Here is a 17,490-nt window from a genome sequence, read left to right on the forward strand (position 1 = left end):
ATGAGTAGGATTCAGCCAGGGTGGAAGAAAGGCTCCTTTTCTGATAAAGGAAACAGCAGGGAACCAAAACACGGAAGAGAGAAACTTTCTCTTGTGAAGCCACAAATTCTGAAACTTGGAGAGATAAGAGATAAAGCTTGAGAGACAAGCCAAAATTGCCTTTATCTGAGTGACTCAGAAAGCTTTAAAACTGGTGAATGATATAAGGGAGATTAGCATTTTTTTGTAGCTTCCTCCCTCTGAATCAAGGTTAGGAAGGAATACAGGCCAGATATAATAAAAACCTGAACTGGGGCAGTGTAATAAGTGTGGAACTAGGAGACAAATTTGAAAGGTATTTAGGACATATGATTGTTACAATTTGATGTTGGTCTAATCAATGTCTGTTAACTTTTCTGTTATTTGACTTCCAAGTCTGGGTCGTGGACCTGTCCTGGGTGCTTACATCTTGCTGTGTCACCCACTGCCTCGCTTAGCACACGATGAAACAATATTATTAACCTTGTGCTGTCAGTGCTATATGCCAATTTTCTAACGGGTAATTAAATGAATAGTTCCTGTTGTTAAAAAGAAACAACAAACTCAAAATGGAGTCACTTTTGGTAAGCCCCATGAAGACTTACACAGGCATATCTTGTTTTATTGCACTTTGCTTTATTACATTTTACAAATGTTGAGTTTTTAGAAATTGAAGTCAAGACCCTCCAGGAGAAAGATTACAGCTCACTTGATTGCAGTGGTCTGGAATCAAACCCTCAATTGCTCCAAGATAACATCTGTACCTCCAGTTTCAACCCCTTCCAGGAATGGAATTTTAAACTGATCAGTCTGGAATATCATGGTCAATCCTAGTGAGGTAATCTACCTGTTGAAACCCCCTGCCTCTTCTTCAGGGGCGGTAACCTTGCCTGAAATAGTCCACTCTTAACTTCCTTGCCCCACCCTCCCTCTGCCTATACAGGCAAACCTCACTTTATTATGCTTCATTTTATAGCACTGCGGAGATGTTGCATTATTTACAAGTTGAAGGCAAGATCCTCCACTAGGAGAAAGAGTATGACTGACTTTATTGTGATATTTGCTTTATTGCAATAGTCTGGAACCAAACCTGCACTGCCTCTGAGGTATGTCTCTAAAACCTTCCATTTTGTACAACTATTCAGAGCTCCCATCTAGTTGTTAGACATGATGCTGCCTGATTCATCAATCGTTTTATAATGCCAATTAGATCTTCAAATTTGCTCAATTGCATTTTGTTTTTTAACCATACCAAGTGAGTTAGAAACTACAGAAGAAGGTGCAGGTTTAGGAGGTAGATGATTCTTTCAGTTTTTAATATACCACATTTCAGGTGCATGAGGGACACCCACGTTAGAACAGCAGACAGGAGTTTGAGTCTTGGGGGCTATCTTGTTTCTGTATCATTAATTTTTCAATTTCTATTGGATCATTCTCACCAGCATTCAAATATGTTATAATTTCTCCCAAGTTTAACAAACCCTTTCTTGACTCCCACATTCTTTTTTGGTGGCCTTTGCTGGTTCTTTCTCATCTCATCTACAAACTTGAGTAGCCGAGGGTTGGACCTCTTTAACTACATTGACTACCTGAGTGATATGGTCTCTCTTGGCTTTAAATACTAGTGGTGTGTTGATGATGCCCAAATTCACATCTCCAGACCTGACATTGCCTCTAAAAATGCCAGACTTCTATGTCCTATTGCTCACCTGGCATCTCCAATGTGCAATAGCTATTTCACACTTTACAGGTCCAAAATGTATCCTTATTCTACTACCAACTGCCACCCGCCCCCCGCAGCCAGTTACCCTATAATCTTTCCCATCTCAGCAGATGGCAACTCCATCCTTCCAGAAATGTTAGGGGCAACTTTTAACTTTTTCTCTTACATCCCCATCCAATCCTTCCACAAATCCTATCAACTGTGCCTTCAAACTATGCACAGAGTGCAACCACTGTACTGTTAATGGTAGCACCCTGGTCTTTCACCCGGATTGTTGCAAAAGCCTCCTAACTGGTCTGTTTCCACTTTGCAAACCACTTTTGACATGTTCGATCAGTCACGGCACCTTCTCCATACTCCACAAATCTTTTTTGTGTGTTTCAGTTGCATTTTTGCCTTTCTTGAAAAAATAAAGCATAATATGCTGAAAATGTGTATTTTCTTCCATCTTCAATATTAAAATGGCTACACAAAAGTTCACCAATTTTGATAAGTTTTTTAAAAAGATTAATTTATTTAGAGAGAGGGGAAGAGAGGGAGAGAAACACCAATGTGTGAGAGAGACATCCATAGGTTGCCTCTTGAACACCCCCAGCTGGGGGCCAGGTCCACAACCCAGACGTGTGCCCCAGACTGGGAATTGAACCAGTGATCCCTTGGTTCACAAGCCGGCACTCAACCCACTGAGCCACACCAGGCAGGGAAGGTGTCCTACAATTTAACTCAATTCTGATCCTGCCTACCAGGAGACAGCATCAGATTACACAAGTTAAGGGTTCACTCTTACAAGACTGCACACACACACACACCCTTCAGACATCAGTTGCAAGTTCAGGTTCTCACCTGTGCTTCTGACCAACTAGCTATAAATTGGAGGTTCCCACGACCCCTTCCCCTACCTGGAGTTAAATTAATTTGCTAGAGTGGCTCACAGAACTCAGGAAACCATTTTAACTGCCAATTATCAATTTTTTATAAAAGAATGAAACTCAGGCCCTGACTGGTGTGGCTCAGTAAGTTGCGTATCGTCCCACAAAGTAAAAGGCTGCCAGCGGGAGGTGGGCATGAGGAGGATAAATGGTAATGGAAAAAAATACAACAACAAAAAAAATAAAATTTAAATGTAAAAAAGAAAGGTTACCAGTTTGATTCCTGGTCAGGGCACATGCCTGGGTTTCAGGCCAGCCCCTGGTTGGGGGGCATACAAGAGGCAACCAATCGATGTTTCTCTCTCACATCAATATGTCTCTCTCTTTCTCCCTTCCTTCCCCTCTCTCTAAAAATAAATAAAATCATTAAAAGAAAAAATGAAATTCAGGAACAGCCAGATGGAAGAGATGCATTGGGCAAGACATGTGAGAAAGACAAAAGAGTTTCTAGGTGCATCACCTCCATACCACAGTTTACCAACCAGGAAACTCTGAACCTTGTCCTTTTGGGTTTTTATGGAGACTTCATTACATAGGAATAATTGACTAAATCATTGGCCATAGGTGATTGAACTCAAGTTCCAACCCCTCAATCTCTCCTCTCCAGAGGTGGGGCTAGGGCTAAAATTTCCAGTCCTCTAACCATGATTAGTTCTAGCAACCAGCCATCCCATCCTTAGGTTACCTAAGGTGCTTTCCTAAAGACGACTCTTTAACATAAACTAATGTGATTAAAAGGGGCTTACTATGTCTCTGGCCAGTGTGACTCAGTCGGTTGGAGCATGATTTTGTAGATCAAAAGGCCACAGGTTCGATTCCTGGTTTGGGCACGTGCCTTGGTTGTAGGTTTGGTCCTCAGTTGAGGGTGTGCAAGAGGCAGCAATCAATGTTTCTCTCTTACATTGATGTTTCTCTCCCTCTCTCCCTCCATCCCCCTCGCTCTAGAATCAGTGGGCATGTCCTCAGGTGAGGATAATAATAAATAAATAAATATTTTAAAAGGGGCTTGTTACGAATAGCAAAAGACACTTTTATCACTCTAATCACTTTGGAAACTCCAAGGTCCTTATGAGCTTTGCGGTAGGAGTGGAGGAAGACCAACTATATATTTCTCATATATCACAATATCACAACTGGAATTCTAGCCTTTGTCCTGGACAGTCTTTTATACCAGTCAATAAAAAAGGAAACAAATAAGTATAAGATGCCATAAAGGCATTTGACAAAACCTAGCACCCATTTATCATAAAAAACTCCCAGTAAAGTGGGAACAGAGGAAACATACCTCAACATAATAAAGGCCATATATGACAAACCCACAGCTAACATCATGCTCAACAAGGAAAAAAAGTGTTGCCCTTACAATCAGGAACAAAGACAGGGATGTCCACTTTTACTACTCTTATTCAACATAATACTGGAAGTCCTAAAAATAGCAATCAGACAAGAAGAAGAAATCAAAGGCATCCAAATTGGAAAGAAAGAAGTAAAACTGTCATTATTTGCAGATGATATGACACTGTACATAAAAAACCCTAAAGATTCCACCAAAAAATTACTAGAACTGATAAATGAACTCAGTAAAGTAACAGAAGGCAAAATTAATATTCAGAAATCATTTGCATTGTATACACCAATAACGAACTATCAGAAAGGAAATCTAAGAAAACAATCTCATTTACAATTGCATAAAAAAATACCTAGGAATAAATTTAACCAAGGAGGTTAAATACCTATACATGCAAAATATAAGACATTGAAGAAAGTAATTGAAGAAAATACAAATAAATAGAAGCATATACCACACCCATAGATAGGATGAATTAGCATCATTAAAATGTTCATACTACCCAAAGCACTCTATAGATTCAATGCAATTCCTATCAAAATACCAATGGTGTATTTCACAGAACTAGAACAAATAATCCAAAAATTTACGTGGAACCACAAAGACCCCAAGTAGCTGTGTGTATCTTGAGAAAGAAGAATGAAGTTGGAGGTATCATGTTACCTGATAGCAGACTATACTACAAGGCTATAGTAATTAAAACAGTATGGTACTGGCATAAAAAACATATAGATCAATGGAACAGAATAGAAAGCCCAGAAATAAAGCCATGCCTATATGGTCAATTAATATTTGACAAAGGAGGCAAGAACATACAATGCAGTAAAGAGTCAATTCAATAAATGGTGTTGGAAAAATTGGACAGATATACGCAAAAAAAAAAAAAAAAAAACTAGGTCAACTTCTTACACTATATACAAGAATAAAGTCAAAATGAATTAAAGATTTAAATATAATACTCAAAACCATAAAACTCCTAGAAGAAAATGTAGGCAGTAAAATCTTAGACATTTCTCTTAGCAATATTTTTTTTCTGATATATCTTCTTGGACAATGGAAACAAAAAAATAAATGGAACTACATCAAACTAAAAGATTTTTGGCACAGCAAAGGAAACCATCAACAAAGTGAAAACACAACATACGGAACAGAAGAAGATATTCACCAATGATACCTCTGATGACAGGTTAATACCCAAAATTTATAAAGAACTCACAAAACTCAACATCAAGAAAACAAACGATCCAGTTTAAAAATGAGCAGAGGACCTGAATAGACACTTTTCCAAAGAGGATATGCAGATGGAAAATAGACATATGAAAAGATGCTCAAAGGCACTAATCATCCGAGAAATGAAAAATTAAAATCACAATGATATATCATCTTACACCTGTCAGAATGGCTATCATCAATAAACCAACAAACACTGTTGGCAAGAATGTGGAGAATATGGAAGCCTTATGCAGTTGGTGGGAATGCAGGTTGGTGCAGCCAATATAGAGGTTTCTCAAAAAATTAAAAAAGGGGTGCCAGTGATTCTACTTCTGGGGTTTATCTGAAGAAACTGAAAACACTAATTCATAAAATTACCATATATGTACCCTATCTTCATTGCAGCATTATTTACAATAGCCTAGATATGGAAGCAACCCAAGTGCACATCCATAGATGAGTGGATATAAAAGTGGTGGTACACTGGAATCTAATGAAAAAAATAAACTAATGAGAAAAATAGAACCAGAGACATGGAAATGTGGAACAGACTGATAGCTGTAGGTGGGGAGAAAGGAGGGGGGAATGGTGGAAGGAAGAGGAAGGGACAAGTCAAAAACATACATGAATGATGCATGGACATGGACAACGAAGAGGGGATTGATTGCGGGCTAGAGGAGGAGGTCAAAAGGGAAAAAATTGGGACTATAGTAGAATAAATAAAAAAAGTAAAAGTGATGGTACATATATACAATATTACTCCATAAAAAAGAATTAAATCTTATTATTTATGACAGCTAGGATGAACCTAGAGGGTATTATGCTATGAAAAAATGTCTTGATTTCACTTATATGTGGAATCTAAAGAACAATATAAATGAACAAACAAAACAGAAACAGACTCAGGGAAGAGACTGGTGGTTGCCAGAGGGGAGGAGAGTTGGGGGTCTGGGTGAAAAAGTGGAAGGGACTGAGAAGTACAGATTGTTAGTTAAAGAATAGCCATGGGGATGTGAAGTCCTGCATGGAGAATACAGTCAATAATATTGTACTAACTATGTATTACAGTGCCAGGTAGGTACTGGAAATACTGGAGGTATCACTTTGTAAAATATATGATTGTCTACCTGAAACTAATACAAAATAATTGAATGTAAAGGAAATATGTATACTTTGATTAAATAAAAAGAAATTTAAAAAATAAATAAAAATAAAAAGTATAAACATAAATTAGATCATGCAACTTCATTTTGGCATCCTTTCGCACTTTAAAATTTAAACTCCTTTTCATGACCTACAGGGCTAAGTGGGCATAATAATGCCTCCCCCAAAAGGATGTTCCCATAGACTGAATGTTTTGTCCCCTTAAAGTTCATATGTTAAATCCTAATGCACAGTGTGATGGTATTTGGAGGTGCCTTGGAGGGACCTTTCGAGCTTTTATGAGGGTGGGGTCCTCATGAGTGGGATTAGTGTCCTCATAAGAGATTCCAGAGAACTCTCTGGGCCCTTCCACCATGTGAGGACACAGTCCAAAGACAAGAAGACAGGTGTCTATGTGAACGAAGACATGAAATCTGCCAGTGTGTTGATCTTGATCTTGAACTTCCCAGCCTCCAGAACAGTGAGAACTAAATTTGTGGTGTTTATAAGCCACCCAGCCTATGGTATTTTTATTACAGCAGCTCAAATGGAATAAGACAGGTGTTCGTGTCTTAATTCCCAAAACCTGTGAATATGTTATTTTATGTGGCAAAAGGGACTTTGCAGGTGAAATTAAGTTAAAGATGTTGAAATGGGGAGATTATCCTGGACCACCTGAATGGGCCTGACATAATTACAAGGGTCTTTATAAGAGGGAGACAGGAAGGTCAGAGTCTGAAAATGATGCCACACTGCTGACTTTGGACGTGGAAGGAGCCACAGGGAATGCAGGCAGCCTTTAGAAGCTGAAAAAGACAAAGAAATGACTCTCCCTTAGAGCCTCCAAAAGGAATGCAGCCCTGCCAACATTTTTATTTTAGCTCACTGACACCCATTTTAAAAACTTCTGACTCCCAGAATTAGACATTGTTTTTAAGCCACTAAACCTGTGGTAATTAGTTACAGCAGCAATAGAAAATTAATACAAAGGCCCTTTATAACCTGGCCACTCCTAACTCCAAACTCATATTAGTACTGTCCCCTGATTCACTGTGCTTTAGCCACTGTATCCAATACTTTCCTGCCTCAGAGCCCTTAGCAAATGTTATTCCTTCTGCTAGTCCTGCTCTTCCCCAGGTATCTGGCTCCCTCAGATCTCAGCTCAAGTGTCACCTCCACAGAGAAAGCCTCTCTGATCAGCCTGTCAGGAGTGGATACCCCTCTCATGCTCCCATGATCACATTCCTGTTTATTTCTCTCAACATTCCATCTTAAGTGATCATCTTCACTTTGGTCTTATTTACTTGTTCGTTATAAGTCTCCCTCTAAATTGTCAGCTCCTTGAGTAGCACGACCTTGCTGCTTTGTTCATTGCTGTGTTCTTAGCGCCAGAAACAGTGTCTGGCACATAGTAGGTGCTCAATACATGTTTGCTAAATGAATGAATATGAATGTGCATCAGTGTGATTAAGGATTAATATTCTATATCTAGAGATGGTTAGGAGTAGATTCTTTTTCCTAGACAAGTAAGGCTTGAAATGTAGACAGATTCACAAAGTATATGTAAAGCACAAGCAGTTTTTAAATGTCATTATCCGTTTTTCTAAGACCCAGTGGGGAATAGGGGGAAACATCCCAAGCCAGAAATTGAAGTGAAGGGCTGAACCATCTCATCACATGGGGAAGGTGGGTGGAGCCAGGACTGCCTCATCTATGAAGTACCATTCACGTGGACACTGTAGATGCTATACTGACATTCTTCCCTGCTATATGGATCAGCACATGTGATCGTATTCTAAAGTTGAGTTTCCCTTTGACATCTACAGTGTGGACTGGTACACCTCGGAGTTGTTTATTGACAAGGATGGTGGAGGCCAGAGCTAAGGCCTATGGAGAACCATGTTATATTCACTCCACTGGCTTTAACGTAGTAATGTGGGAACTGACCAGAGGTAGCCTTTTGAAAATTACTTGTATTTATTATAGAATGATTCAACATAACAAGGATGACCCAACATATTAATATTTTACCTACTTAGAACTAAGCTTGCTATTAATACATCAGTCACAGGCACACATATTCATATTGGGTGGGATAAAAGGCCATAGTGCCTTAACTTCTAGGTGGTGACTTTGATGGTCCATTTGTCACCTTCTCGGTATGAATGTTCCTTCTCTTTCTCCTCAGTCACTACTGAGGCCGTCACTGGGGATGGATCTGGCATGATCCTCCGGCTGGAGGACCACCCTCGGGTAGTAGGAGAGTGAAGGGCCGAATGCTCTCCTGCTGCTTCAGGATTAGGGTCTTACTGTGGAGGCCTCCCTTTCTGTATGTATCAGTTTCCCAGGGATGCTGTAACACATCACTACAAACTGGGTAGCTTCCAACAGCAGAAATGTATTACTTTGCAGTTCTGGAATCTAGAAGTACAAAATGAAGGTGTCCGCGGGCCATGCTCCCCCGAAGGCTCTAAGGAAGGATTCTATGTTGCTTTTTTCTGCTTTTGGTGGCTCCTGATGTTCCCGTGGCTCATGGATGCATAACTCCATTCTCTCTACCTCCATCTTCTCAGGGTCTTCTTTCCTCTGTATATGTCCCCATGTGTCCTCTCCTCTTCTTATGAGGACACCAGTCATTGGATTTGGGGCCCACCATAATCTGGTAGGAACTCACCTTAATTAATTATATCTGGAAAGACATTATTTCCAGATAAAGTCTCATTCTGAGATTCTGGGTGGGCAGAAATTTTGTGTGGACACCATTCAACCCACCACTCTGCGAGTAATTACTCCCTGTGCGTTGCTGTTCACACTCTTGCTCTCGTTGATTATAGGCTACTTAGCAAGCCCTAATACGCTGACCCTGGATACAATTACTGCACATATGGCCTCTTGCCACCTCACCCACTGGACTGTAGATTTTACAGAAATGCAAATAAGAAACAACCCTAGTATTTTGACTCTGTTAAGATGTGAGCTGGCCCCCACTGGGAAGCAGGCAACCCTCAACAGCTGGAATCAGTAAGATGCTGTGAGCAGAACTGGGGAATAATTCATAAACGCGTGCACTCTATAGTCCACCCCCTGACCGTGTTACACTTATGCTTTACAACAAAGCCGAATCAATATTACCAGAATCATAGCGAACAAGGCATATCCTTTAAGTATCTGACAACATTGCAATCTGTCCCATCACTGAGGTCACATCATGAGTCCCCTAAATGCCCATGGCACATCATCTTACCAAGCCAGGAGAAGACAGAGCTCCAACCAGTGTTGCTGTTGTTGTAATTAGTCCATGTTTCTCTTCAGCTTAGCACGGCTCTGTACATGTTTATCTTTCTGCCTGGAACACCAACGACCCTCTCTCCACCTGGAGAAGGTCCTTTTCAGACTTCAGGTTTCAGCTCAGACAATTCTGCCTCTGAGAGGCAGACTGATCCCCCACGTCATCTCTGTGCTTCAACTTCTTCATCTGTAAAATGGGAATGACAATGGGACCTAACTTACGGCACTATGGACGAGTAAATGAGCTGATACATGAAAACAGTCCCGAGCAAACAGAAAGCACCCAATAAAGTATGATTGATTGAATCATTGATGACAATTTTTTATATTAATTATTCATTCTATTAATACTTTTTAATTTTAACAATAATCTGGCTTCTCTGATCGAGAGGAGGCTGGGTTACCCTCTCTCTGCTCCCACAGCCTCGGCTCTTATGCCAAATCATACTTTTGTTTACTCTTGTTTTGCTTGTCTGCTACTCTCTGAGCTGTCTGAGAGGAGAGGTGTGTCTTTACCTCTATACTCCAGCCCCGAAGGCTGGACTCAAGGTCAAAGTGGGATGACATCGTAAGCAGAGAATGGGTCCCTAGCCCTGTGGAAATGAGCAGCCCTAGCGTGGCCTCCCACTTCAAGGGCTACTTTGAACAAGGCCCCTAATCCCTCTGGACTCTGGCTTCCCTTCTATGAAAGGAGATGAGCAGACCAGCCTCAGGGCTTTCATCTTGAGTGAAGGAGTTATGCTACCAAGAGCCAAGTGTACATTTTTTTTAAAAAAAATATTTTATTTATTTATTTTTACAGAAAGGGGAAGGGAGGGAGAAAAAGAGAGAGAGAAACATCAATGTGTGGTTGCCTCTTGCGTGTCCCCCACTGGGGACCTGGCTTGCAACCCAGGCATGTGCCCTGACTGGGAATCAAATCAAACTGGTGACCCTTTGGTTCACAGGCCGGCACTCAGTCCACTGAGCCACACCAGCCAGCGGGCAAGTGCACATTTTAAGTGAAGGTATTCAAAGCACCAGGCATGGAATTGGTGTCAATGAATAGTTATTTACTATTAGCTTCCCAAACTATAAGTTGCGTGAAAGAATGTGACAGATGAGATGTAATATCCTTGATACAGAAGCCTCAGCCCAAATCCAAGACTCAAAGATGATCTGAGTATACATCTGAAACTAACTTGGAATGGTATTGAGTGTAGGCTGTAATTTAAAAAGAAAGAAAAGAAAAGAAGGTCTCAGGGGAAAAAGCCCCGAGAGATAATCCAACCTCACTGACCCATTGTACAGAATAATAAGGGCATGTTGGTTGGGCGGGGCAGTTGTCCATCTCTAGAGTTACCTGAACATGTAGTCATGAGACAGAAGCCTCAGTCCTGAGATTCTGACAGCTCTTGGCCTCTTGGTAAGCTGCCACGATCTGGGGCATCTAAGCTGAGAGGCATTCTGCAGCCTCGCAGGAGCTGCTTCTAGGATACTTGGCAGGGTTCCTCATCCTTGTATTATTGGCTTTGGCTGCCCCCTAGCGGACATTTTTTCCTCCAGAACCATGGGTACTAGCTGAATTCTCCAGGGGATTAGGGCACTGTTCAAGACCCTTTGTCCTCTCTTCGTCTCTTCTCTGCTCACTCATGTAACAGTAGCACCCCATCTTGTGGCTTTACATACCATCTATGTACTGACTACTTCCAAAATTCTATCCCCAGTGCACACTTCCCCCTGAACTCAAGACTTGGAGATCCAGCCACCACTTGTCTTCTTCCCTGGAATGCCCAGCAGGCATCTCAATCTGAATGTGTCCCAAACTGAGCTCCTCGTTATCCCCCAACCCTGTTCCTACCCCACGGGTCTCTCCCTCTCGGTTATGGCACTAACATCCTTCCAGATGCTCAGGTGGAAAACAGGTGCCATCTTTGACTCACCTCTTTCTTTTATACCCCGAATCTAATCTACCAGGAAATGAAATCCTATTGGTTGTACCTTCAAAATATGTCCAGAATCTGACTTCTTGCTATCCTGGTCCGGGCCACCATCATTTCTAGACTTATTAATAGTCTTCTATCTGGTCCTGAAGCACCTGGCCTTGTCTAGTGGTTCTCATCTCAGAGAAAAAGCCAAAGTCCTTACACTGACCTCTAGAGCCGTATGTGATCTGACTCATCTCCTGCCAGCCTCTGCATTGCTACATTCACTCCACAGTGGTGCTGCCTGTGCCAGGCATACTCCTGCCTCAGGGCCTTTGCACTTGCTATTCCCCCTGCCAAACATGTTCTTCCTTCAAATAACTGCATGGCTGACTCCTTCACTTCCTTTATGTCTGTACTCAAAAGACTCTTTCCCTCAAGCTCCCCTAACTCCTTGGCTCGCCTATCAAAATTTCTGCATCTCTGACATTTCATATTTCCCAGCATTGCTTTATGTATTTTCTTCTTAATATGTAACACTTTTCAATACGCCATATAATTTACTTACTATTCTACGCTGGAATATAAGTTCCACAAGGATAGAGTTTTGCTTATTTTGTTCCCTGAAATATCTCCAATGCCTAAATGGAGATTAGTGATATTTGAAAAATGAATTTACACCTTTGTTTTAATTTAATCTTCCCAATAAGGCAATAAGATACTTTAGTATTGTCCCTATTTTATAGATGAGAAAATTGATGTACAGAGAAGTTAAGTCACTTGCCCAACACAGCTAGGAAATGAAACCTGGGGGAATATTATACTTTCCTTACCTTACAAAACTTATTTATTACCATTTTTTGTATTCAGATTTCTATCATTTAAGTGAAGCTCATAAGAGTGCACTCTTTGGTCCTGACCAGTGTGGCTCAGTTGGTTGAGCATCACCTGACAAAGCAAAATGTCATCACTTGGATTCCTGGTCAGGGCACAGGCCTGGGTTGTGGGCACAGTCCCCACTTGGTGCATGCAAGAGGCAACTGGTCAATGTTTCTTTTGCACACTGATGTTTCTCTTCCTCTCTTTCTCCCTCCCTTCCCCTTCCTCTAAACATAAATAAAATAAAATAAAGTAAAAAAATAAAGGTGCCCTCTTTGTAGGGTCATTGTGAGGTTTAGGTGTGATAAGCATGTGTCAAGATTACACCAGTGCCTGGAATGTTATAAACACTTAAGAAATGGTCACTAGAAATATGAAAGGCTCTACAAGGAGTCTGTCCCTGGTTCAGGACAGGGACATTTCAGGCACAGAGCCCAGTCAAGGGGTTGGGAAGTTCTTGTTGTTGTTGACATGGTTGCCGCTCTCGTCCACTTCTCTGCGCAGCACAGCTTAGCCACACCAGCCTGTTCCCAGAATGGGTTCTGCTATGACTGTGACATGTGCTTGGTACTCTGCTTGGAATGCATGTGATACAGTTTCTGCATAGAAAGTCCTACACATCCTTCAGGAACAAACTCAAAAATGCTCTGGGAAATCTTTCCTGACTTCCCCAGGTACCTCACGTTCCTATTATAGTTAAGATGACAATTTATTTAATGATTTTTTTCTGTTCTTTTTTGTTGTACATTTTTTTTTATTGTAATGATTTTTTGTTTACTTATTTGTTTAATAAGAAGCCCCGACCAGGCCGTGAGCTCCCTGGGGGCCAGGTGTTGTAGGACCTGAAGTATGTACAATCTGAGGGCTCTCCTGAAAAGTATGAAATTATAAACACAAAGCCAGGCTTGAAAGTGAATCTTTATTTAGAATTAAAAAAATCACAACTTTACCTGACAAATACCACAAACAATATAAATCCGAAGTAATAACAAACTGTAATTAGTCAAGTACCTACCACTCCTCTGTAGTACGTTTTTTGTATTTTTAAAAAGATTTTATTTATTTATTATTAGAGTAAGGGGGAGGGAGGGAGAAAGAGAAAGAAAGAAACACCAATGTGTGAGAGAAACATCTGTCAGTTGGTTGCCTCTTGCAAGTCCCTAACCCACAGGACCTGGCCAACAACCCAGGCACATGCCCTGAGTGGGAATCAAACCAGCGACCTTTAGGTTCAGAGGCCAGTGTTCAGTCCACTGAGCCACACCAGTCAGGCCTCCTCTGTAGTACTTTTTACTTAGTTTTTTGGGTGCATGCTCTTCTGTCCCTTATGGGACAACAGCTGTATGGTATTTTCTACAACAGAGCTACAAAGATAATACAGCCTTCCCTCCAGCATGATTGATCAAAATTAGTGTTTTTTTTATTTGTGATCGTTTTTATTTCTTCTTCACCTTTGCAATTCATTTTTGGTAAGGTTATTTATACTCTTACGGGTTGTTGTCAAACTTGGGATAACTTCTGTCACATTTCTTACATATATGAGCAGTAAGATTTGGGAGGGTTTTTCCATAGGCTAGTTCTAGTTTCATACATTTCAAACCTATTTCTCTTTCCATACCCTCATACCTCAGGGGCCAGGCAAAATAATGACCTCTATTCTGCACCTTCATCTCACAGCACTGGTGAGGACAGCACAGTGGGCATTAGCGGTATTCCTGGGAGGGAAACCATTCTGGGGCATCTAGAAATAATAAAACCACACATGCAAGGAGACAGGGCCCTGTAAGTATATACACCCCCCAAACCCAAACCCAAACCAACACCTCCTTAGTCAGATCCATAAATGCCTGTGGCCATCTGACATGCAGAAAGGTGTGACGGGAAGAGTCAGTGGAAAGAGACAGTGGTCTAAACTGACTGTGGTTAAAATATCTCACTTTCGCAAATTTTATAAAAATAAATAATCCTGAGGAATCAAGATGGCGGAGGAGTGAGTGGGCGTCACACTGACCTCCTCCCAGGACCAACCCAGAATTACAACTAAATGGTGGAGAAATCACCTGGAACAAATAACTGAAGAGCGAGAGAGGAGCCTTGTAACCTTGGAGACAGAAGAATCAGCTTTAGCGCAATCTAACTGGTAAGGAGTGCGGTACAGACCTGAGAAGGCAGGAGTGGCGCCCACGGGCGGCAGCACCAGAAGGATATTGAAACAGCCAGTTGGATCCCCCTGAGAAGAGCGGGGTCTAGACCAACAGCAGGGATCTCTAGCCCACAGCACCAGAGCCCAAAAGATACACAGAAAACAGCCAGCTGCGAAAAGCGGCAGGGTTGCTCTCTTCCAGAGACAGGCGGCTGGAGACACAAAGAACCATTTAAAAGGCCAACACATAAATTTTTATTTGCAGCCACTTACCCTGGTCTCCAGTAAAGGCGGGGAAGAGTGGGATAGAGATGCCTGAGGAGAGACTGGGGAAGCAGGGTTTGGAGAGAGAACTGAGAGAGTAGCCGTCAGGATCTCGGTGCTGACGCATCCCCCATGCGGCAGTGGCCATCTTGCTCAGGCAGAGACCACTCCCCCTGAGCGTCAGCAGCATCAGAGAACCCAATAGCCCCACCCCCCAGGTGGGATTCCACCCCGCCCTGTGCTGTCTAAGCCACCTGCTGAGTGCAGAATGGCAGCCACAGATAGTAGATCCCTGGCTAAAGTGGGCGTAGAGAGGTCTGGAAACACTTGAGGGGAGACTGGGGATGAAGGCTTTGGGGAAAGAAGGGAGAGAGTAGCAGGAGGGATCCTGGTGCTGACTCCTCCCCCATACAGCAGCAGTGATAGAGGACCCAATAACCCCGCCCCTCCCTGAGCTGTCTAAGGGAGTCTGCTGAGTACAGAGTGACTAGATTAGCAGCTGAAGGAGACAGTCACAAACAGTAGATTACTGGAAGTCTTGAACAGACTGCCTAAGTTCAGACAGACAACATCTGACATCATCAGAGGCAGGTCCAGAAAGTAAAAACAGCGGTCTCCTACCATAGAAATTCACACCACAAAGTCAGGAAATCAAGACAGATAAACTTAAGAAGCAGAAGCAAAAAAGGAGTATCACAAATAACGGGAAGACAAAGAAATACACCCCACTCAAAGGGAAAGGAGGAATCCCCAGAAAGAGAACTAAATGAAATAGAGACAAGTAAACTATCAGATACTGAGTTCCAAACAATGGTTCTAAGGAAACAAAATGAGCTCAGTGAGCTCAGAGAGAATTACAAAAAACTACAGGGAAATTATAAGGAACTCACTGCAAACTATATCAGCATGAAAAAAGGACATAGAGACTATCAATAAGAGACAAGAGGAAATGAAGAATACAATTTCTGAATTGAAGAACACAGTAGAAGGAATCAAAAGCAGGCTAGATAAAGCCGATCGAATCAGTGAGCTGGAGGACTAGGTAGAAAAAAGCTCCCAGAAAGAGCAAGAAAATGAAAAAAGACTAAAAAAAAAAAGAAGAGACATTTAGGGAAATGCAGGACAATGTGTAATGTAGTAATATCCGGATAATAGGTATACCAGAAGGAGAAGAGGATGAGGAAGGAATAGAGAACCTGTTTGAAAAAGTAATGTTGGAAAACTTCCCTCATTGGAGGAGAGAAAAAGTCACATGTGTCCAGGAACCACGGAGGGTACCATTCAAGAGAACCCAATGAAGCCCACTCCAAGACACAGCATCATTAAAATGGCAAATATCAAAGACAGAGAATCCTAAAGGCAGCAAGGGAGAAACAGGTAGTAACATATAAGGGAGCCCTGATATGGCTAGGAGCTGACTTCTCAACAGAAACACTGCAAGCCAGAAGGGAATGGCAAGAAATATTCCAAGTCATGAAAAGCAAAGGCCTGCAACCAAGGCTGCTCTACCCAGCAAGGCTCTCAATTAAAATGGAAGGCGAAATAAGGAGTTTCCCAGACCAAAGAAGGCTAAAATATACCTCCACCAAATCAACACTGCAAAATATGCTAAAAGGACTGCTTTAAGATGAAGAAAAAGAGTCTATGAATACCCAGTTCCATTCACAGTTGCCAATACTTGATATTACCAATATTTTTAAATATGTATTAATCTGTTTGCGACAATGATGTGTTATTTTAGTTGTTCCTTTATTATTTGGTGAAACTAAACCTGTTTTTGTATATTTCTTGCCTATTTCTATCATTTTAAAAAAGCTTTAAATGACTTTTTGGTATTCTTTATCCATTTTTTCATTGAATGTTTGTAGAATTTTTTCCCTAAAAAACAACAAACAAACAAACCATTAACCTTTTTTTAGATGTGTTGCAAATACTTTCCTATTCTATTACTTGTCCTTTAACTTTTTTATATGTATATTACTATACAGTATGAAATGTTTAATATAGCCATATTGTCAACATTTTACTTTATAGCTTCTGGGTTTGTATTTTCTCCGAAAACTCCTTAGATTCCACATATTGATTTTTAACTCACCTGAATATTTCTTGTATAATGTGTGAAATAGGACTCTATATTTCAAGTAATAGTGGTCCATGCACCTTATTTGTTGAATAAGGCTTATTTCACCCATTGATTTGAAATATCAACTTAATCATATATTACATTGTTAGACAGATATATACGTTTGTCTCTAGAATGCTCATTATATTTCATTGATCTACTTGATTATTTCTGTGCTGGTGTTATGTTGGTTTAATTGCTGAGACTTTATAATGGTTTTAAATTTTTTAATATTTTATAATTAACTATGACATTAAAAAAATAAATAAAATCAATTGATCTCACCTATAAATGGACTCTAGTCAACAAAATAAACTAATGAACAAAATAAACCACAGGCATGGAAACATGGAGCAGACTGAAAGTGACCAGAGGGGATGGAGAAAGAGGACAATGGTGGAAAGAAGGGGAAGGGACTAGACAAAGAACATGTATGAATGACCCACGGACATGGACAAGAGTCGAAATTGACTGTGGGAGCGGGGGTGGGGGTGGGATGGGTGGAGGGGGGTACAGG

Source organism: Pteronotus mesoamericanus, unplaced genomic scaffold, assembly GCF_021234165.1.
Source record: "Pteronotus mesoamericanus isolate MK-2021 breed Mesoamerican mustached bat unplaced genomic scaffold, CSHL_Meso_final contig_221, whole genome shotgun sequence".
Classification (NCBI taxonomy): domain Eukaryota; kingdom Metazoa; phylum Chordata; class Mammalia; order Chiroptera; family Mormoopidae; genus Pteronotus; species Pteronotus mesoamericanus.